The sequence below is a fragment of the Zingiber officinale genome, chromosome 10B, assembly GCF_018446385.1.
Source record: "Zingiber officinale cultivar Zhangliang chromosome 10B, Zo_v1.1, whole genome shotgun sequence".
NCBI lineage: Eukaryota > Viridiplantae > Streptophyta > Magnoliopsida > Zingiberales > Zingiberaceae > Zingiber > Zingiber officinale.
Window position 1 is genome coordinate 84,312,573 of NC_056005.1, and position 23,890 is coordinate 84,336,462.

Below are 23,890 nucleotides of genomic sequence, written 5' to 3' on the forward strand. Positions count from 1 at the left end.
ACTCCATTGTGGGGGAAGAACAACCCCAGAACATAAAGAAAAGCATACTTACAACCCTAGAAGAAAAGGAAGAAGAGATGCTTGATGATTCCGATGTCTTGGTGATGCTTCCTTGCTCAGGAGATGGACAGATCGTCAAGGGACTGTGGTGGATGAAGCTCTAGGGTTTCCCCCGAAGAAGAAAATGTTAGGATGTATACTAAAAGCCTAGCTTTTGGTATAAACATTTATCTAGAAATAAGAATCACATTGGTCAAATGTCTACATTTATGATAAATGTAGTTACTCAATTAATTTTAAATTGTAGATAACATGGTGTGTAGTGTCACACACAGAAGATCATGTTATCGGTTCCTTATAAATTATAAACAGTAGCTCACGACCAAGATGGAAAGGAACAAAGCATTGGAAGGTCATAGTGTAATTAGGTAGTAGTTTATATTAACTATATAAATACACTAGTACACTTAGAGTGTATTGAGTAGGACCATTATAGGTCATTTCTTTTATACTGACTTTATAAAGGAACAAAGACCTCAGTTATTATGGAAGTGTGTGCTCTTAATCCTAATATAATAACAAACACATATATTTGATATTTATTTCTTTAATTTATCAATAGGTGAGATTTAGTTCGATAAATCAATAAGCCTTATAAGTTGGGAAATGATATCATTTATAGTGTGTGTTGTTGATTATAGAAGGAAACTGTGTCCTAGTAATCTAGGTTGAGAATGTCCCCAAGAGGAGCTCATAAGGATTGTCATGTTAAACCCTGCAGGTGGACTTAGTCCGACATGACGATGAAGTTGAGTGGTACTACTCTTGGAGCTATATATTAATTAAGTGAGTTGTCAGTAACTTACTTAATTAGTGGATATTTGTTATCTTAAACACAGGGAGACTGACACACTCATAATAAGAAGGAGCCCAAAATGTAATTTGGGATTGGTGCGGTAGTTCAATAATAGTTCTTTAGTGGAATGAATTATTATTGATGAAATTAAGTTGTGTGTTCGGGGCGAACATGGGATGCTTAATTTCATCGGGAGACCAAAACCAATTCCTCCTCTCGGTCCCTATCGTAGCCTCTAGTATATAGAGATTTATACTCACCGCATACTCACCTTCTTACCCATCCAATGGGGTCGGCCAAGCTAGCTTGGAACCCAAGCTAGGGCCGGCCAAGACCAAGTGGATGAGCCATGTAGGTGGCCGGCCAAAGCTTGGGTCCCAAGCTTAGGTGGCCGACCACTAGAATATTAAAAAGGATTTTTATTAAAATTATTTCTTATGTGGATATCATGTTTTAAAAGAGAGTTTAAAAAATTAAAAATTTCCTTTTATAGCTTTCTACAAAAGATTAAGAGAACAGATTAATCTCTTTCCTTATTTGTAGTTTAAAAGGATGGTTTTAATTTTTGATAAAAATTTTCCTTATTTGAAAATCATCTACATGTTTAAAAGATAGTTTAAAATTTGAAATCTTTCCTTATTTGTTGATTAAAGGAGAATTTTAAATTTTAAGAAAACTTTCCTTTTTAACCATGTTCATGATTTAAAAGAGAGTTTAAAATTAAATATTCTCTTTTATAAGTTTCTACAAAAGATTAAGAAAAGATTTGATATCTTTCCTTATTTGTAGATTAAAAGAGATTTTAATTTTTAGAGATAACTTTCTTTTTATCCACATGTTTAAAAGAAAGATTTTAATTTATTAAATTTCCTTTTTATAAACCAATCATGAAGGGATAAAAATTATTGGAGAAATTTTATAAATTTCCGGAAGCAAATAAGGAAGTTTTAATTGGTGTTTAAAATTTTATTTGCTTGGAGATTTTATTTGTTGTGGCCGGCCATTGTAATTTGAAAAGAGTAAATTGTTTTAATTAAATAAATTTTCTTTTTCAATGGCAAAAGAATTAAGAAAGTTTTTATTAAATTTTCCTTATTTGTCAAGACTAAGGATTATAAAAAAGGGGGTAGAGGAGGCTTCAAGGTGAAGGACTCTATTCTATTTTTCTCCCTCTTTTCCTTGGTGTGGTGGCCGGCCCTTCCCTTTCTCTTCTCTCCTCTTGTTGTGGCCGAAATCTATCATCTCTTGGAGCTTGGAGGATGTGGCCGGATCAAGGAAGGAGAAGAAGGAGAGAAAGCATGCATCCCTTGGAGCTTGGTTGGTGGAAAATTCTTCATCCTTTGGAAGTTCTTGTGCTTGGCCGAAACTTGAAGGAAGAAGAAAGAAGGTGCCTAGGTGGTTCTCATCTCGGAAGATCGTTGCCCACACAACGTCCGAGGTTAGAAGAGGAATACGGTAGAAGATCAAGAGGTCTTTCTAAAAGGTATAACTAGTAATTTTTCTTTCCGCATCATACTAGTTATTTTTGGAAATAATACTAAATACAAGAGGCATACGATTTTAGTGTTTCGAATTTGTTTTCGATATAGTGTTCTTTTGTTTTTCTTTTTCTTGTGATTTGATTATTTTTTTTCGGTTGACCTAAAGTTATTTTAGAAAATTAAATATTATTTTTTCTTAAAAGGTTTTGTCTAGTCGGTGGTGGTTGCTCCCATATCCAAGAAGGCCATGTGCCTCGCCACGTCAGTACTGGGAACCAATTATGGAAATTAATATTTAATGGAATTAATAACTTATGTGATTTGGATCGAACGTGTTAAGTTCCGCAGGAGATCCAAGTCAAAACCTAAAAGAACAAATAAATTAAACTTTGGATCAAACGTGTTAAGTTCCGCAGACGATCCAAGTTTAATTTAAAAGAACACATGGTAGCTAGGAAAAGGTTCAGACCTTTGTACAAAATTTTTATACAGTGGAACCATTAGGCTTTCCGAGTAGCAACAAACAGAAAACCCTTTCCCAAGGAGAGGGATGAACTCCCCGAACCAAAGATAATCAAAGAATAGGGTTTTTGACCCTTTTATACCTCCTCAACGCTGCCCAGGAAAACCAGGATTACAGGTGTCCGGTAAACCAGGTTTTTCACCCATTAAACCAGGTTTTTCACCCATTAAACCAGGTTTTCTCATGATTCACCCTGAACCAAAGTTGTATCCCTTGAAATTATCTTCAATCTGATACTTGGATCGAGCCCTGGCTCAAACCGACCCGAAAGTTATGGCGGTTCGAAGTTTGGTCTGCAGTTTGGGCGGAGGTCCAGTTGAACCCTCGGTTGGGAGGCACAGCCATGCTATTTAGCATGGGCAAACAATTATTTATCTCTGTTGGATCTGAAGAAAAGTTGTAGATCTGGAAGTCAGCTATATTTCAGTATAAAGAACAGCCGAAAACTCCAACGGAACACAAAGTTATGGCCAAATTACGATTGGTCTGCAATCTGCCTAGAATTCAGCACAGCTCTGTTTTGGCGTAACACAACCCGTGTTCTTTGTCACACGGCCGTGTGAAATCCACATGGTCTCACACGGATTCCTCTCAGATTGAGTCGCATGGCCGTGTGGGATCACACGGTCGTGGCCTTCTTCGTCTCTGCCGAGGTCACACGGTCGTGTGGAGTCACACGGCTGTGACCTTCCTCCCCTCTGGAATGTTGGTACGGCCGTGCCATTTGGCACGGCCGTGTGCTACTTGGCCACGGGTTGATTGGCACAGTCGTGCCATTCAGCACGGCCAAGGCCCTCTTCATCTCTGGATTGCAAGTGCGGTCGCGCCATTTGTCACGGCCGCGCCATTTGGCACGGCCGGAACATGCTCATGGCTACACGGTCGTGTGGCCTCGCACGGCCCAAGCTCCTGTGTGCACTTTTGCTCTATTTTCGCTCCAAATAGCGTATTGTCAACAAGAAAACAAGAAAAGAGTAGATCTCCGAACAAATATAATGAAAGTATGACATTATAAAGAAATAGGGTGCAATAAATATAGAATATGCTATGAAATATAAGTGGATGTGCGTCCAAACATGCATAAATGATCATGAGATCTACGCACATCAGGTATCCACCTCAAGAAGAGGTGACTAATCCAAGGATCCACACATGACATGCTATCTCCACTAATGAAAACCTCTTTCTCAGTCACAGCCGGAGGCGGAGAAGCCTCGTACAAACTCACACACAACACAAACACAAATACAAGAAGAAACTCTAAGAATACAAGTGAATACACCTTTCTTCTGGCTACTTGTTGTTGCCTCTTGAACCTTGAAGATGCTCCTCAAGTGCCTTCAAGAACTGGCGTGAGTGCTGGAGAAATCGTTGTGAAGATTGTTGTAAGCTCGCAGGAGAAGATCGCAAAGATCTGCGGAGAAAAATGCTCCGCAACGGCTATATCCTATGCTCCCAATCGATTGAAATCAACCCTAATTAATCGCCACAACAGCTCCGTACAATCCCAGCCATCCATCACCTACATCATGCGTAACGGTCGAATCCCAATCGATCGGCCAATCGATTGGGACATTCTGAATCGATCAACTGATCGATTCAGATGCTTTCTGTGTTCTCGCGATCGTGCGAGAACTCCCAGCTCCAATCGATCGACCGATCGATTGAAGATTCCCAATCGATTACCTGATCGATTGGGAAGGCCTCTGTACTCGCGACTCATGCTCCCAATTGATCGACCAATCGATTGGGGCATTTCTTCCTTCGCAACACACTCCAATTGATCGGCTGATCGATTGGACCCTGGTTCAATCAATTGACCATCCTGGACTTGACTCAATCTCAAGTCCAAAGTCTCCGACCCACTCCCGGTCAACCGTGACTTGTTGGGTCTCCATGCCTAGCATTTGGCCACACCCGACCAACCTCGAACTAGCCTTCTAGCCTCCTCCATCAGCCTTGCGTCCCTCGGATATCTCCCCATCCTTCACGTCTTACCTTCAGGAGCTTCCTTCGGCCTCATCCTAGTTGTCGGGTTTTCCTTGCCAAATCATACCAGGACTTACCTTGCCAAGACCACATGCTTGGACTTACACGCTTTGCCAAGATCACACTTGGACTTTTCAATTGTCTGGCTCCTCACCAGGACTTTCTCCTTTGCCAAGATCACACTTGGACTTTTCAATTGCCTGGCTCCTCACCAGAACTTTTCCTTTGCCAAGATCACACTTGGACTTTCTCCTGCCTAGCTCCACACTAGAACTTTCCCGTTACCTGGCTCCTCACCAGGACTTTCCAAATGCCTAACCTCTAGTTAGAACTTTCCCAGTCAAGTCTCCTGTCAACCTTGACCTACTTGACTTGTATTCTCATCAACTTGGTCAATCATTTGACCATCTCCATAACCAGACGATTGCTCCAACAATCTCCTTATATTGTCAAACATCAAAACTCAAATCCCGACTCAAGCTTGACTCAACTCAAGCTTAGTCAAACTGGTCAAACTTGACCTAGAGAAATTGCCCCAACAATCTCCCCCCTTTTGATGTTTGACAATACCTCGAAGTTAGGTTAAATCCCATAGCCTTAACCTCTTCTTTATACCAAGGCTAAATCTCATAGCCTTAACCTCTTTTTTATACCAAGGCTAAATCCCATAGTCTCAACCTCTTCTTTACCAAGGCTAAATCTCATAGCCTTAACCTCTTCTTTATACCAAGGCTAAATCCCATAGCCTTAATCTCTTCTTTATCACAAGGCTAAATCCCATAGCCTTAACCCTTTCATGACAAGGCACGAATGAAGGTTTCCTTCATTCTCTCCCTTTCCTAGAGGGCAAACTCCCCCTGCTTGGGATGAAGACCTAACTTAACCTTCCATTCTCCTCCTTTGTCACACATCAAAAACTGAAAACAAACTCTTCTCCATAAGAGTTAACTCTACATTGTTGACAACCTCATATGTTGCACAATGAAGATCTCATATTCTTCATTGCCGCCAAAGCTCCCCCTTGAGCTCTACTTCACTTCACAATGCTCATCCTAGAGCATGCATCAACTTCCCAATGAAACTCCCATTCATTGTATTCAATGCTCCCCCTTGAGTAATAATCTTCTTCTCAATGCTCATCCAAGAGCATTTTTCACTTTACCAATGAAGGTCCGACCCCCCTTCATTAATTCAATGCTCCCCCTTGAGCAGTAACCTACTCCACAATGCTCATCCGAGAACATTTATCATCCTAGCAATGGAGATAACCAATCTTCCATTGTTCCCTAATACTCTACCCTGAGTATTATCCATCACGAAGGTTTAACCCCCTTCCAAGGTCCTTGAAAGTAAATTTTCATGCATTTAAGGAGTAACTCCCCCTAAAAACATGGTCAAACTTCTGTCATTGCATCAACAATGATTTGGAATTCCTAAACAGTTAGGAAAACCAAAATGTGAAGTTTTGAGGTTCAAAATTCAATAATGAAATTAAACCCCAACCTAACCTTCACCTAAGTCTACCTTAATCAATTCATACTTGTTTTCATCATGAAAACTCCCCTTAAATATATACAAATGTATTCCAAGGGATTTGGAATGGTTATTGGAACTTGAAGTGGCTTAATGTGCTAAAATCAGCCTTTTTCAACCATAATCAGACTTCCCAATCGATTAAAGTTGGGACTCAATCGATTGAAGCTACTTCAATCGATCCATTGATCAATTTCGCAAGCTTCTGCTTGTAGAAATTCCCTCTGAATCGATCGACTGATTGCTCCATCCTAGGTCAATCGATTGGCTGATCGATTCACTGACCTTCTGTTCCTGGGAATGAACTTTCCAATCGATCTGCTGATCGATCGAAACTCATCCAATCGATCGACTGATCGATTGGGTTTCTGATTTCTCGGAAATTCAATTTCAGCAGACTTCAGAAATTCTCCAAAAATTCTACAAACCTTTAAAAATCATGAAAACTCATGTAGACATTATTTAGGATATATTCTATCAAGGAAAATAGTTTTCTATGAAAATACTTCCTATTTTCAAAAATTGACACAAACTTGAGACCTTGTAAAAATTTTAGTGTTTTCTTCAAAGTTTGTGTCTAACTATTCAATGGTGATTGCTATCAAAAGATAGTCTTCACCAAGGTTTTCCAAAAGCCTTTTAAAATCATTTTCAAAACCAATATCCAACCATGTTCCTTGGGCTCAATGAACATGACTTATACATTAGCTTTCCCAATGATTGGAAGACACATAACTATGTATTTTGATAAACCTAAAACTCAACAAGATTCACTAAATCAACATCTTGAGTTTTGTTCACCATCCTAACATCTCACTTATATCTAATGTGTACTAAAACACATACAAGTCACCTTATGGTTCTTTGTGAGATGTATATTTGGTTTTGCTCTAAACTAAGGGATCATGCATAACTATCTAGGCATTATGAAACTTATGATCATCCACCTAGGATGTCACTTGGGGTCATCCCACTTGTTGAGATATTTACCATTCATGATAAATGTCTTTTGTCCTTAATTACAAGGAAATTAACATAATGCATGATGTTACATGACATACATCAAAATAAGCAATTTTCAAAAGAGAAAAAAAATGCTATAGCTACATGATGTATGTATGGCATGACATGGTATTTTTATGTTTTTCATACTAAAAATGAATGCAACACATGATGTCATGACATATGATAGCCAATCAATCATGGTACTTTAGCATAAATAAAATATACCTAGATAATCTATCTAAGTATCCTTAATTCTTAGCTAGACCTTAAAATTAACCTAGATTGCCTATTTCTTAAAAAAATGCCAAAACCCAACTTGGTATGCCTTTTACCCTTTCTTATTTGTGCCAATTGAAATTAAGAATTAAATCCTCGAAATTTTGTTTGGCACATGTTACTCTCTCAAGGAGTAATCTTCTTAGATTTAAGACTTAGGTTTGCTCTTAACTCTTAAAGAAGTTATCTAAGTCCTAACTTGACATTTCTTTTGCTTAGGGGTGTAGCCGACACGACCTTGGCATGGCCGAGCAAAAGTACTTCACAGGGCCATGTAGATCTACACAACCATGCCAAACGGCACGACACCACATGCTCCTTCTTGGCTTTGTTCACACGGCTGTGTCTGTCACACAGTCGTATTCTTTTCCTTCTCTATTGGTCTTGCACACCCATGTGGCGCACACGGCCTTCTTCATTTTCATCTCTGGAGTTCTCACACGGTCGTGCGAAGTCGCACGACCTTGACCTCCTTCTTCTCGGATGGACTCACACAGGCAGTGTGAGTTACACGGCTTTGTGCTCCTCCACCCCTGTAAGTGTCACACGGCCGTGTATGGTACACGACCAGGCTCTGTCAAGACAGAAATTACTTCACTTCCTCCTTGTTGACTTCTCCAATGCTTCTGTGCCCATGAAATAATCATGGCCAGCTCATGGAAGCTATGTCCAACCTGAAAATAGAAACAAAATCAAATTAAAACTCTAACTAATGAAAAAGACAACTCAAATTAAATCTAACAAAAGAACCCTTGGGTTGCCTCCCAAGAAGCGCTTGTTTAAGGTCATTAGCTCGACCTCATCTCCATTTTCATGGCTATACCCAAGGAGATACAGATTTCTCTCCTAAGGTTGAGTGAGTTCATTCTTCCCTCATTCTCGCCCTCGGAGGGCAGATGTATTTTTCACTTTTAATGGGAGGCCTTCTCCCAATGCTTACCGGATCAGGTTCTTCATCCGACGACCTCCCATGAGGATGGAAGTTCCAATCCTCAAATTTGCAAGCATCTGCCCACTGCAAACACTCACCAGAAAAGAAGAGACATGGTTAGAAGAATTAGATAGATCATATTCCAACAATTCCTTACCGATTACCAATGAAAGTTTATGATTTTTCACATCAATTATTGTTCCAACTGTCGCAAGGAAGGGTATTCTCAATATGATTGGAATTTTTGGATCTTCTTCCATGTCAAGTACCACAAAATCTGTGGGAATAATGCTCCCATCAACTTCTACCGGCACATCTTTCACAATACCCATAGAGTACCTGCAAAAATGATCAGCTAATTGCAGTATCATGGTAGTAAGTTTAAAGTTTTTGAACCCTAACTTATTACAAATTGAGTATGAAATGAGGCTAACACTAGCCCCCAAATCATAAAAAACTTTTTCTATAAATTCAGTTCCTATAGTGCAAGGTATATAAAAGCTTCCTAGATCTTGATGTTAGTTAGAGCCCTAGAGCCAATCATTTGATGATTGTACGGACTAATGTATATCATATTCTTGTATATTAATAAAGGCATTTGTTTGGTTATTATACTTATTTATATTAGTGCCAAATAGACTAAGTATAATAGCGTCCTTGAGTAGAAGGTTCATACCTATATCAATCGATTAGTTGAATCGATAGTGAGATGATATAGGGAACACTACTCTAAATCATTCCTAGTCGAGTATTAGCATTCAGGGACAATGTTAATACAATAAGACTAGCATGTAGGTCAGCTCGATGACTTGATCTCACAAGTCATGGAAATAGAGATATCAAGCTGACACATGGGTATGCATTAGAGAATGTATACTGAATGACCCGCCATGAGAAAGTATCATGGATCGTTATATGAGTGTCATATACTTTCTCATGTGGCTATTAGTATGACTATTAGTCCTTAGACCTGAAGTCACCATGGATCCCTACATAAGGAGTTATGTACTTTAGTTTCGTCAAACGTCACCCGTAACTGGGTGGCGATTACTGGGTATATAATGAATTATGTAGAGGGATGTGAGTGATGTAGATGGAATCTATCCCTCCCATATGACGGGAGCGACATCTGTATTCTTGATAGAGTGAGACCACTAAGTGCATGGCCATGCCCAAATGAGTCAACATTAGATGTTGAGCTCATTTGATCGAGTGAGTCTAACTTGGAGTTCAAGATTTAGATTGATTAGAGGATGACACGGTCTATGTCTCATATTGATCAATCTAGATGTCTAGGATAGAAGGACACTTGTCATTATTTTGTGAGTAGTCACAATTGGTAGTCACAAGGTGATGTCGGATCTCGACATTCTTGTAACTTGGGTAGTAATGATGTGTTGCTAGATACCGCTCATTACTTATGCTCCTAAATGGGTTTAGGGCATTGCCAACGTTACAAGAACCTATAGGGTCACACACTTAGGACAATTAGGTAGAGATTAGGTTCATATGATGAACCAAGAGGATTAGATTCATTTGATGAATCAAATTGGATTAAGAGTAATCCTAATTGGGCTAACTTGAGTTCGACTCAAGTTGATTCATGTGTTAAATGAGTCTAATTTAGATTTTGACTCATTGAATCAATTTAATTTAATGAATTAGATTCATTATATTAAGTTGGCTCGAATCAAATGGTTGGATTAGATCCACCATGGTAGAGATTGAGTCAAGTTTGACTTGACTTGAGAAGGAAGACCAAAGGTCAATCTTGACTTGACCTTTTTTCCACCTCATTGGTGAGTTGGCATTAGGTGGACCAATAATGATGTTCCACATCATCATGGGTGCCACCTCATGGAAGTAACAAAGCCACTCTCTTAATGGTTTCATATTAATTGCAATTAATGCAATTAATGTGATTTTATGGTTTCATATTAATTGCAATTAATGCAATTAATGTGAATTTTGAAATGTGGCCGGCCACTTGGTTTTTGGGTGAAAAATTCATTTTTCATTCACTTGTGTGCATCTTCCTCCTTCTCCCTCTTAAGCTCTCCCTCTCCCTCTCCTCCCTTGGCCGAACCACATAGGTGCTAGCACACCTTGGTTTTTGGTCATCTCCATCTAGTGTGTCCGTGTGGATACTTCTAGAGGACCGGCGCTTGACGGTCTTGAGATCCGGCATCATTTGGACGAGCGGGAACGCGAAGGGCATCGCATCAAGGGTAAACACTTTTTCCTCATAGATCTAAGTAGTAGATCAGTTTTTGAACTCGTACAAGAAATAGTTTTTCGAATTTTTATACGAATCTTTGCACGGATCTACGGCTTTGGGTCCTTCGGGGTTTCCGCGACGCGAAAAAGCGGTTTTCGCGGCTCGAAGAACCCAACAGTGGTATCAGAGCCACGTGCAAAGACTTGTACGAGTTAGTTTTTGGTTTTTGGAAAACAAAAAGCTTCTGTGATTTTCTGTAAAAATTCAATTTTTATGTTTTTATGGGTAATTTTTCCTTATAGGCGAAGCACAAGTGTCTCGGCACTTGTAGGCTTCGGCTACCAAACGGCTTCGTTTCGACCCAAAATCTTTTGGGACAGCGGACTTGGGTGCCTTTAGATCGCAACGGAGCAACTCACGATGGTTAGATCGTGGGTAGGGGCGCTGCCCCTAACCCCGCAAGGGGATTTGCTCCGCGATCACACTCGAAATCGCTATAAACGAACCCGTCGAGAAGATTTTTCCGAAACGGTAATGTCTCGGCCCAAATCGTTTTGGGACAGCGGGTTTAGGCGCTGTTGGATCGCAAAGGAACCCTCGTGATGGTTAGATCGCGGGTAGGGGAGCTGTCCCTGGGCCCCGCAAGGGGATCCGTTCCGCGATTGCGCCCGAAACCGCTAAACGGGACCGCCGGGAAATTTTACTTGTAAAATTGTAAAAATTAATTTTAAAATTATAGAAAATTATGAAAATATATAATTTTGAATTATATATATTAATTTGTGATAGTCATGGCCCAAAGCCCAATATGATTGGTTGTGTTGTAATTCATAATACGGCCTGCGTGCCGTGATGTGTTTTCGCGTGTTGTATTTATTTTATTATTCGCGACCTGCGCGTCGTGCCTCGTCTTTTATTCTTGTTGTAAATTAGATTTAGACTCGAATGTAACTCGAGTTTCAAATTGTAATGTACAAATTGGAGCGGTGGAGGGTCCACAGAGGCGGAGTTCAGAGGCGAGCACGAGCAACACAAGGTGGTCAAAGGGAGGCGCTTGGAGAAGCTGTTGACCCTAGGTTGACCAATCGATCTTCTCATTGGCTTGAGAAGATCGTAGTAGGGCCATGACTAAATCACAAATAGATTAATTAATTAATTATTATGTATTTGATGCATGTTTAATAATTAATTAATTAATTAGTGCCTTAACGATTAGATTAGATCTAAGTCGTGCACATGATGCACCCTTGCGATTAGATTAGATCTAAGTCATGCACAAGATGCATTCTTCTCGATTAGATTAGATCTAGATCGAACCAACTCTAAAATGCCTAACCGTGCCGTGATACCTATCACTACCTCGATCACATGTATTGTTGAATCTGCCAAAGCAGAGCAATACATATTATCTTGGTAGGGTACGGAGGGACAATCTTGGTCCCGTCTATCAACGCATGGGTGAATAAAAACTCAATTAGATTGAGTATTCATAGTTACTCGGTTGGATCGAGTCAACTATAGGCATTCTTCCAATAGTTGGAAAGATAGGTCAAAATCACATCTATATTAACTCTCGGGCGTATTAGCCAAAGCTAACTCGAGTTTTAATATAAATGCGGATATTGATTCTATAAACAAGAGTTGCATAGAGATGTAATTGGTAATCGTTACCTACCGATCATACTAAGCCTTGGGCGTATTAGCCAAAGCTAACTCAAGGGTTAGTATGATGTGGATCTTGTCCCACAAGAATTATAGAATTCAGTGGGAGCATCATTTAATTAAAAGGCCTAATTAAATGATTTTTAAAAGAATATGATATTTATTTCGCAAATTTTTCGTTGTAGATAACCATGACGTCAAATACGAACATTTTCTCTCTGCTGGCCTTAAGAAGGACAAGCTCAACGGAGCAAATTTCTGGACTGCAGGAACACGAGAATAGTTCTCACCCAAGAGCGTAAGCTGTACGTTCTAGAGCTCCTCCTGCCACTGCCACGCGAGCAGACCGAGAAGCTTACAAGAAGCATCAAGATGACGCATTAGATGTGTCTTATCTTATGCTCGCAACCATGAACTCTGAGCTTCAGAAGCAACATGAGTTGATGAGCGCTTACGATATGGTTGAACATCTTTGTCACCTATATCAAGGACAAGCAAGGCACTGGAAGAGGAACTCTAAAGAATACCTGGAAGATCTTAACAAGAAGAGAAATAAGATTTCTACTTCAGTTATAAATGTTATAGAAGTCAACCTCTCTATTTCTTCGTCGTGGGTATTAGATACCGGATGTGCTTCGCACATTTGTACTAGTGTACAAGCACTGAGAAATAGCAGAGCATTGACAAAGGGCGAGATAGACCTACGAGTAGGCAATGGAGCACGGGTTGCTGCTGTTGCTGTAGGGACTTATTTTCTATCTCTGCCCTCTGGGCTTATACTAGAGTTAGACGATTGTTGTTATGTGCCTGCATTGACTAAGAACATTATATCAGTTTCTTGTTTGGACAAGAAAGGATTTTCGTTTATAATAAAGAACAAATGTTGTTCTATCTATTTAAACGATATGTTCTATTGTAGTGCACCACTAATAAACGGACTCTATATTCTAGACCTTGAGAGCCCTATCTATAACATTAGTACCAAGAGGTTTAAGTCAAATGACATGAACCAAACATACCTCTGGCACTGTCGCTTAGGTCATATAAATGACAAGCGCTTATCCCAGCTCCATAAGGATGGTTTGCTGGACTCATTTGATTTAGAATCATATGAGATATGCGAGTCATGCCTACGAGGCAAGATGACCAAGACCCCCTTTAGTGGGCATAGCGAGAGAGCAACTGATTTGTTAGGACTCATACATAGTGATGTATGTGGCCCTTTCAATGTTGCTGCTAGAGGCGGTTATAGATACTTCATCACATTTACTGATGATTTTAGTAGATACGGTTATGTGTACTTGATGACACATAAGTCTGAATCCTTTGAAAAGTTCAAAGAATTCAAGAATGAAGTACAGAACCAGCTTGGCAAGAGTATTAAGGTACTTCGATCAGATCGAGGTGGTGAATACTTAAGCCATGAGTTTCGTGACTACTTAGCTGAGTGTGGGATTTTATCTCAACTCACTCCTCCTGGAACACCACAGTGGAATGGTGTATCCGAAAGGAGGAATCGTACCTTATTAGATATGGTACGATTTATGATGAGTCACATAGATCTTCTGACATATCTATGGGGATATGCTCTAGACACGGCAACTTTCATACTCAACCGAGTTCCATCAAAGGCCGTGATAAAGACACCATATAGGATATGGACTGGGAGAGATGCCCAGGTGTCTTTCATGAGGATTTGGGGTTGTGAGGCTTACGTACGACGTCAAGTCTCAGACAAATTAGGACCCAAATCCGACAAGTGATATTTCATCGGATATCCCAAGGAAACTAAGGGATATTACTTCTACATTCCCAGTCAGCACAAGGTAGTTGTGGCAAAGACTGGGGTCTTTCTAGAAAGGGACTTTGTTTCTAGAAAGACTAGTGGGAGCGCGTTCGATCTTGAAGAAGTTCAAGATGCGAACAATAGCACTGATGCCTCGATGGAAGTTGAACTGGAACCACAAAGTGTTGTGGATGATGTTGTTCTACAAAGAGTTGAGGAATAACAACCAGTTCAAGTAGACATACCTCTTCGCAAGTCTGATAGGGTACGTCGTCAGCCTGAGAGATACTCATTTCTCTTGTCTGACCATGATGACGTTGTGCTCATAGAGGATGAGCCTACCACCTATCAGGAAGCTGTGATGAGACCAGATTCCGAGAAATGGCTAGAAGCCATGAGATCCGAGATGGATTCCATGTACACCAACCAAGTATGGACTTTGGTTGATCCACCTGAAGGGGTAAAACCCATTGGGTGTAAGTGGGTCTTTAAGAGAAAGACTGACATGGATGGACTTATCTATAAGGGTCGCTTGGTAGCTAAAGGTTTCAAGCAAATTCATGGTATTGACTATGATGAAACTTTTTCTCCAATAGCGATGTTTAAGTCCATTCGGATCATGCTTGCTATTGCAGCATACCATGACTATGAGATATGGCAGATGGATGTGACCATGACTATGAGATATGACAGCATACCGCATTTCTGAATGGAAACCTGCTCGAGGATGTGTACATGACACAACCTGAGGATTTTATAGATCTACAGCATACTAGCAGAGTATGCAAGCTGCATACGTCCATTTATAGACTAAAGCAAGCATCTCGGAGCTTGAATCTTCGATTTGATGATGCAATCAAACAGTTTGGTTTCATCAAGAATGAAGATGAGCCTTGCGTATACAAGAAGGTTGTAGGGGATATAGTTGTCTTCCTCATATTATATGTGAATGACATATTTCTCATTGGCAAGGACATCCCTTTACTTCGGTCTGTCAAGACCTGGCTAGGGAGTTGCTTCTCAATGAAGGACTTAGGTGAGGCATCCCGAATTCTAGGGATACAGATCTATAGAGATAGATCTAAGAGATTGCTTGGCCTAAGTCAGAGTACATATATTGACAAGGTACTCCTTCAGTTTGCCATGCAGAATTCCAAGAAGGGATTTCTGCCGATGTCACATGGCGTGAGTCTTTCGAAGACTCAAGGTCCCTATTCTAGAGAGGAGAGAGACCGCATGGATCAGATCCCTTATGCCTCAGCCATAGGATCGATCATGTACGCCATGCTGTGTACTCGACCTGATGTCTCGAGTATGACGAGCAGATACCAGTCAGATCCAGGTGAAAGTCACTGGATAACGGTCAAGAATATTCTTAAGTACTTACGAAGGACTAAAGAATATTTCTTGATATATGGAGGCAATGATGAGCTAACTGTAAAGGGTTACAGTGATGCCAGCTTCCAGACCGATCAGGATGATTACCGATCGCAGTCAGGGTTCGTGTTTTGCTTAAATGGTGGTGCTGTGAGCTAGAAGAGTTCGAAGCAGGACACAGTAGCTGATTCTACAACAGAGGCCGAGTATATTGCTGCATCAGAGGCAGTTTGGATCCGCAAGTTCATTACTGAACTTGGGGTGGTTCCTAGCATCGCTGATCCAGTTGAGCTCTATTGTGACAACAATGGAGCTATAGCACAGGCGAAGGAACCTCGCTCACACCAGCGGACCAAGCACATACTACGGCGCTTCCATCTCATTCGAGAGATTATCGATAGAGGAGATGTGAAGATTTGCAGAGTACCTACAGATGCTAACATCGCAGATCCCTTGACCAAGGCTTTGGCACAAAGGAAGCATGATGGTCACACTAGGTATTTAGGCCTTAGAGCCTATACTGATTGGCACTAGTGCTAGTGGGAGATTGTTAGTTCGAGCCCTAGAGCCAATCATTTGATGATTGTACGGACTCATGTATATCATATTCTTGTATATTAATAAAGGCATTTGTTTGGTTATTATACTTATTTATATTAGTGCCAAATAGACTAAGTATAATAGCGTCCTTGAGTAGAAGGTTCATACCTATATCAATCGATTAGTTGAATCGATAGTGAGATGATATAGGGAACACTACTCTAAATCATTCCTAGTCGAGTATTAGCATTCAGGGACAATGTTAATACAATAAGACTAGCATGTAGGTCAGCTCGATGACTTGATCTCACAAGTCATGGATATAGAGATATCAAGCTGACACATGGGTATGCATTAGAGAATGTATATTGAATGACCCGCCATGAGAAAGTATTATGGATCGTTATATGAGTGTCATATACTTTCTCATGTGGCTATTAGTATGACTATTAGTCCTTGGACCTGAAGTCACCATGGATCCCTACATAAGGAGTTATGTACTTTAGTTTCGTCAAACGTCACCCGTAACTGGGTATATAATGAATTATGTAGAGGGATGTGAGTGATGTAGATGGAATCTATCCCTCCCATATGACGGGAGCGACATCGGTATTCTTGATAGAGTGAGACCACTAAGTGCATGGCCATGCCCAAATGAGTCAACATTAGATGTTGAGCTCATTTGATCGAGTGAGTCTAACTTGGAGTTCAAGATTTAGATTGATTAGAGGATGACACGGTCTATGTCTCATATTGATCAATCTAGATGTCTAGGATAGAAGGACACTTGTCATTATTTTGTGAGTAGTCACAATTGGTAGTCACAAGGTGATGTCGGATCTCGACATTCTTGTAACTTGGGTAGTAATGATGTGTTGCTAGATACCGCTCATTACTTATGCTCCTAAATGGGTTTAGGGCATTGCCAACGTTACAAGAACCTATAGGGTCACACAATTAGGACAATTAGGTGGAGATTAGGTTCATATGATGAACCAAGAGGATTAGATTCATTTGATGAATCAAATTGGATTAAGAGTAATCCTAATTGGGCTAACATGAGTTCGACTCAAGTTGATTCATGTGTTAAATGAGTCTAATTTAGATTTTGACTCATTGAATCAATTTAATTTAATGAATTAGATTCATTATATTAAGTTGGCTCGAATCAAATGGTTGGATTAGATCCACCATGGTAGAGATTGAGTCAAGTTTGACTTGACTTGAGAAGGAAGACCAAAGGTCAATCTTGACTTGACCTTTTTTCCACCTCATTGGTGAGTTGGCATTAGGTGGACCAATAATGATGTTCCACATCATCATGGGTGCCACCTCATGGAAGTAACAAAGCCACTCTCTTAATGGTTTCATATTAATTGCAATTAATGTGATTTTATGGTTTCATATTAATTGCAATTAATGCAATTAATGTGAATTTTGAAATGTGGTCGGCCACTTGGTTTTTGGGTGAAGAAATTCATTTTTCATTCACTTGTGTGCATCTTCCTCCTTCTCCCTCTCAAGCTCTCCCTCTCCCTCTCCTCCCTTGGCCGAACCACATAGGTGCTAGCACACCTTGGTTTTTGGTCATCTCCATCTAGTGTGTCCGTGTGGATACTTCTAGAGGACTGGCGCTTGACGATCTTGAGATCCGACATCATTTGGACGAGCGGGAACGCGAAGGGCATCGCATCAAGGGTAAACACTTTTTCCTCATAGATCTAAGTAGTAGATCAGTTTTTGAACTCGTACAAGAAATAGTTTTTCGAATTTTTATACGAATCTTTGCACGGATCTACGGCTTTGGGTCCTTCGGGGTTTCCGCGACGCGAAAAAAGCGGTTTTCGCGGCTCGAAGAACCCAACACTTGAAGCTTCGGGGAAATATTCTTCCCAAATAAAGCGCTACATTCTTCGGTAAGAGCTACAGTATCGATATCCCCTTTTCTTCTTTTGTTGGACATAATGTCTTTCAGAAATTTGGCATTTGTTGAATCGCATCAATCAAAGGTACCTCAACACAAATATCTTTAACTTTATCCAGAAATCTGCCGAACTCTTCATCTTTCTTCATCATGATTAATCTTTGAGGAAAAGGGATTACTTGACTTTGATGGTAAAGTGGAAGAGTCTCTTCAACCTTCTTGGTACTCTCCTCTTCATCTTGAATCTGAATTGATTCAAGTGTTGGAGGAGAGAACTCTTCTTGACTTTTCATCCCTTTTGGAGAAGTCACTTGAGGATCTCCCAAGGTCCGTCTGCTCCTAAGTTCAATTTTGTTACAGTGTTCCATTGGGTTGACATAAGGTTTTCTTGGAAATTGTCCTAGTTCTCTTGAAGATGATGAAGTTATCTGGGCAATTTGTCTATCTTGTATTTTCTGGTGCTTCTCTGAATTATCTATTCTCTGAGTGAGTAGCTTGATCTCTTGCTTCATTTCATTTTGATTGGAAATAAATTCTTCAAACATTTTCTCTAATTTAGAAAATTAATAGTCTTGAGAAGATTGTTGTTGATAGCCTTGCTCTCCAGGCTGATAGCTCGGTCTAATCCCCGTAGATGGTCCTTGTTCTTGATTATTTCTATAAGAGAAGTTTGAATGATTCTTCCAACCAGGGTTGTATGTGTTGGAGTATAGATTATTCTGTTTTTGATTGTAACTCATGATAGCATCACACTACTCTATTCGATTAATTTGTGCAGAAATAGCTCCTAAAGGACATGAGTCTTGAGAATGATCTAAGCTTCCACAAGTTTCACAAACACATATTATGACATTTACCGTGCTAGAATTTGTACCCATGTTTTCCAGCTTTTTAGTGAGAGCATCCAGTTTTGAAGACATCAAAGTAATTACATCTATATCAAATTTTCCTGACGCTTTAGCTGGTGGTGCATAAGAATAGCCTCCACTTCTTTCTGTTGCCCATTGGTGATGGTTTTGCGTTACACTCTGAATTATATCCTCGGCTTCATCTAAACTTTTATTCATAAGTGCACCTCTAGCTGCAGAATCTAGAGACACCTTTGTATGATAGTTGATGTCATTATAAAAAGTATGTAGAACCAATGATTTTTCTAATCCATGATGTGGACATTGTTTGAGCATATTATTGTATCTATCTCATGCTTCAAATAAAGTTTCTAAGTCTGATTGTCTGAAGCTTGCAATTAGATTTCTCATATGAGCGGTCTTACTTGGAGGATAGAATTTATCAAGGAACTATTGATCACATAGCTCCCAAGTGGTTATTGTTGGTCTAATATCCTTTAGGTCAAGGTTGACCTGGTTGACCAAGCTTGAGTCTTGGTTTGGGGTTTGATGTTTGACAATATATTGAGTTTAGATGATATGGGCAATGCAGGTACAGTTGTTCATTTGGGGAGATTGTTGATATAATTCCCGCTTGGTCAAGGTTGACCAGTTGAGATATGAAGGAAAGTCAAGTAGGTCAAGGTTGACCGGATACCTGACTGGAGAGTCCTGGTGAGTGAAGCTAGGCAGAAGAGAGTCCTGGTGAGTGAAGTCAGGCAGAAGAAAGTCCTGGTAAGTGAAGCTAGGTAGGAGAAAGTCCTAGTGAGTGAAGCTAGGCAGAAGGAAAGTCCTGATGAGTGAAGCCAGGTAGAAGGAAATCCTGGTGAGTGAAGCCAGGTGAAAATCCTAGTGAGTGAAGCTAGGTGAAAGTCCTGGTGAGTGAAGCTAGGCAGTTGGAAAATCCTAGTGAGTGAAACTAGGTGAAAGTCCTGGTGAGTGAAGCTAGGCAGTTGGAAAATCCTAGTGAGTAAAACTAGGTGAAAGTCTTGATGAGTGAAGCCAGGTAGTTGGAAGTCCTGGTGAGTGAAGCCAGGCAAGGGAAATCCAGATGGGTCAAGGTTGACTAGACATCTAGTGAAAGTCCAAGTAGGTCAAAGGGATTGATCGGACACTTGGCAAGAGGAGAAAAGTCCAAGTGGGTTAAAGGGATTGACCAGACACTTGGTGAGAGAATCCTAGCTGGTCAAGGGTGACCAGATGCTAGGTTTTATGTACCAACAAGTCATGGTTGACTGGATGTTGGTTTAGGGGGCTATGGATTTGGTTTGGGCGAAAACCAAGATCTAGATCGATCAGCCGATCGATTGGATCATGTCCAATCGATCAGCCGATCGATCGGGTGAGTCCCCATGACAAAGCTCCTCCCAATCGATCAGTGGATCGATTGGGGAGAAGCATCGTGCGAACAGAACACCTCTGGATCGATCAGCCGATCAATCCAGAGCTCCCAATCGATCAGTGGATCGATTGGGAGGCGCGACTTCGTGCGATAAGCCCTGGATCTATCATCCGATCAATCCAGGCATCTTTTCTAGAGCACAGAGGCGCTCTGGATCGATCAGCTGATCGATCCAAAGCCTCCCCGATCGATTGGGAGCAATCCAATCGATCGGGATTCGACCGTTGGTATCGTTTATAGCTGCAGGCGTTCGAGCACTTCGGCAGAACTTCACCAATTCATCTCCGATCTTCACCAGCGACTCCACGGCATCTCTTGAGGTTCAGATCGCCAGTTCTTGAGGGATCTTGGAGAGACATCCAAGTCAAGAGGCGAGAACACAACAAGAAGGAGAAGCTAGGGTTAGGGTTTTCAGTTGCAAAACTTGTAAGATTTCTTGTATTTGTTTTTCCCTTTGCTTTCTTCTTGTATCGAGAGATTGTAGGGCTTCTCCGCCTTTAGTAGTTACCATAAAGGAGTGTTATTCATAGTGGATGTGAGTGTGTGGATCATTGGATTAGTCATCTCTTGTGATGTGGATACCAAGTAAAATCCATTTGTTAGCATTGTTGTAGTTGTTTCTTGTATTTCCGCTGCACATCTTTGAAGAAACAAGCAACGTCAAGCACGAAGATCGCACCGAGCTATTCACCCCCCCCCCTCTAGCTACATTTTAGTCCCATCAAGTGGTATCAGAGCCAGGCCGCTCTTCACCGGAATCATTGCCGGAAGGGGCAAACATAACAAGAAGAGCTAGAGGGTGAAGAAGTTGGAGCACAAGTATCAAAGTCAAAGAATTCGAGGAGCTCAACTTCAGGATGCAATTCCAATATGGACTTGGATTTGACACAAGGGTGGCTCCACCGTACACATCTACAAGCTTCGATCTTTAGAAATCAAGGATCGAAAACTTCTTAATGGTGGAGATAGAGCAATGGTTTGCTCTTATGGAAGGCTTCGAAGCTCCAACAAATTCAAAGGGCAAAGTGCTCAAGAGGAGCAAATGGAGCCAAGAACAAATTCAAAGGAGCGAGGCAAATGACAAAGTGACCAAGCTATTAGTCCATTTATTGCCGAGCAATATTTTAGCTCAAGTCGGAGAATTCAAGGATGCCAAGGAGCTTTGGAGCAAATTGGCAACACTTCATGAGATCCCCTCCACTATACAAAATAATGAAGAATCCAAAAAGGGTGACTCATTGGAGCAAGACCAAGAGGAAAAGGACTCCGAGGTTGAGAGATGCTCAACTTCCGAAGAAGAAGTCCAACAAGCTTCATCTTCAAAGGAATGCAATGAAGTAGGCAAGGAGGGAGCATACTCCTTGTTCCATATACAAGATGAAGATGAAGAAGCCTCCACCTCTAGGATTGAGGGGGGAGCAATCTTTGGTGACGCCGGATCAAGAAGAAGGAGAAGCTTCTACATCCGGGTCAAGAGAAGAAGTAGAGGAAGAAGCTTCCACCTCCACAAGTCAAGACAAATCTATTGGAGGAGTATCAAGTTAGAAAAGCAAGCTGAAGGCGCCCTCAACGAAGTGTTGATAGCGCCTCCACTGCCTACAGGCATGAGGGCACCCTCATTGCCTTGAGGGCACCCTCCACACTGTCCAGGGCGCCCTCAAGGCCATTGAGGGTGCCCTCGACCCAGTCTACTTGACCGTTTCAAATTTGGATAAAGTTTTATCCGATGCCTCGGCTGGAGGCCCCCTCAACCCCTTTGGAGTCACCCTCAAGACTTGAGATAGAGTTTCCAGGAGCTATATAAAGGCCCCTAGAGCTAGGAATTATTCATTCAACTCTGTATTCAATTCCTAGCAACATCTGAGGTTCCTTAGTGTGTAAAAAGGCTTCTCCGCCTACAGTGAAGGAGGCATTTCTAGTAGAGCTGTTCAACTGCCTTGGATTAACAACCACCTAGGTTGTAACTAAGTTAATTTCCTGTGTCTCTTATTTTCTATTTCGTTTATTTTTATTATTGTTGCTATTTTTAAAGTTGAAAGCACGAGGAGGGTATTTTTCTTTTGCAGACAATTCACCCCTCCCCTCTTGTCGGGCCCGCTGCACCAACAAGTGGTATCAGAGCCTAACAGCCTCAGAAGGACTAACCGCCGTCTGAAGCAACAAAGATCAAAATGATGGTCGGTGCAAGTATTCATCCCCTGAAATTTGACGAAGACTTCGCTACATGGAAACGTCGAATGGAGGTATTCTTCAAAATAGAGTTTGATATTCTTTTAATTATAAAATATGATTTTGCAACCCCTAAAGACAAGGAAGAATACAACTAGATGAAAAAGGAGCAAGCTGATTTCGTGGCCAACGAAAAGGTAGAGTTCCATCTGCTTAGCGTCCTGCCACCCCAAGAGGTAAGTCGGATCGGAAGCTACGACTCCGCCAAAGACCTTTAGGAAAAATTCTTAGAGCTCCACGAAGGCACCTCAGAAGCGAAGTTAGCAAGACACGACATCCTCCGAACTCAGCTGATAAATCTCCGGATGAACAACGGCGAAAAGGTAGCGCAACTACAAGTGAGAACTAAGGAGCTGATAACTCAACTAAGCAATCTTGGAGAAACAGTAACAAACCGAGACTCGATCCGGTATGCGCTCAACGCCTTCCCAAGAACCTCAGAATGAACGTCCTTAGTAGATGCATACTACATCTCTAAGGACTTTGAGGTAAGTACGCTAGAAAATTTATTTTCAACTTTTGAACTTCACGAGTCTCGAATTATAGAACCTAAACAAATAGAGAAGTCAAATCTCAATGTTGCCCTACAAGCCAAGATGGACGATCCCAACTCCGAAGCATCGATTGATGAAAATGAAGTAGCGCTATTGGTAAGGAAGTTAAATAAGTTTATTAAAACTAATAAATTTAGATCGCAATCGAGAAAGCATCAACGCAACAGAAGGGCGGTTCGATGCTACAACTGCAACGAGGAAGGGCACATCAAGGATGACTGCCCAAAGTTGAAGAAAAGGGACAAGGAGAAGTCCCAAAGACCGACGTCCACTAAACGCAAGAGTCTGAAGGCTACATGGAATGAATCATCATCCTCCGAATCTGAAGTCGAAGCCTTTTCGGGATTAGCACTGATGGCCAACCATCAAGTAGAAGAAGATGAGACCAGCTCAGAAATGAGCATAGATGAAGGGGGAGGATCATCAGAAGAAGAAAGTTGCAATATATGAAGGGGGAGCATCAAAAATTGAGGTAAGTAAGGTACGTGCTCTAACTCCCAAGCAATCCTTTCAGTTCATTAAAGTGCTTACTAAAGACTTAGTTAAGTTAGAAAGGGAAAATAATGAATTAAAATTAAACTTAGCAAAAGCATATCCTCTAGAAATGTACGATAATCTAAAATTAGATAATGAAAAATTGAAAATTGAAATTAAAAAATTAAAAAATGATCATGTATACTTAAATAAATTTAAAAAATCAAAACTTAGAACTTATGA

At 40.8% G+C, this 23,890-nt stretch overlaps 1 non-coding gene across 1 annotated transcript; it reads left to right on the forward strand.

The window, feature by feature from the left end:
• The first annotated feature begins 19,256 nt into the window (after nucleotides 1-19,256).
• On the forward strand, nucleotides 19,257-19,363 carry LOC122030632. The gene has a single exon (XR_006125505.1). It is a non-coding gene; the product is annotated as a small nucleolar RNA R71 (small nucleolar RNA).
• Nucleotides 19,364-23,890: the final 4,527 nt, after the last annotated feature.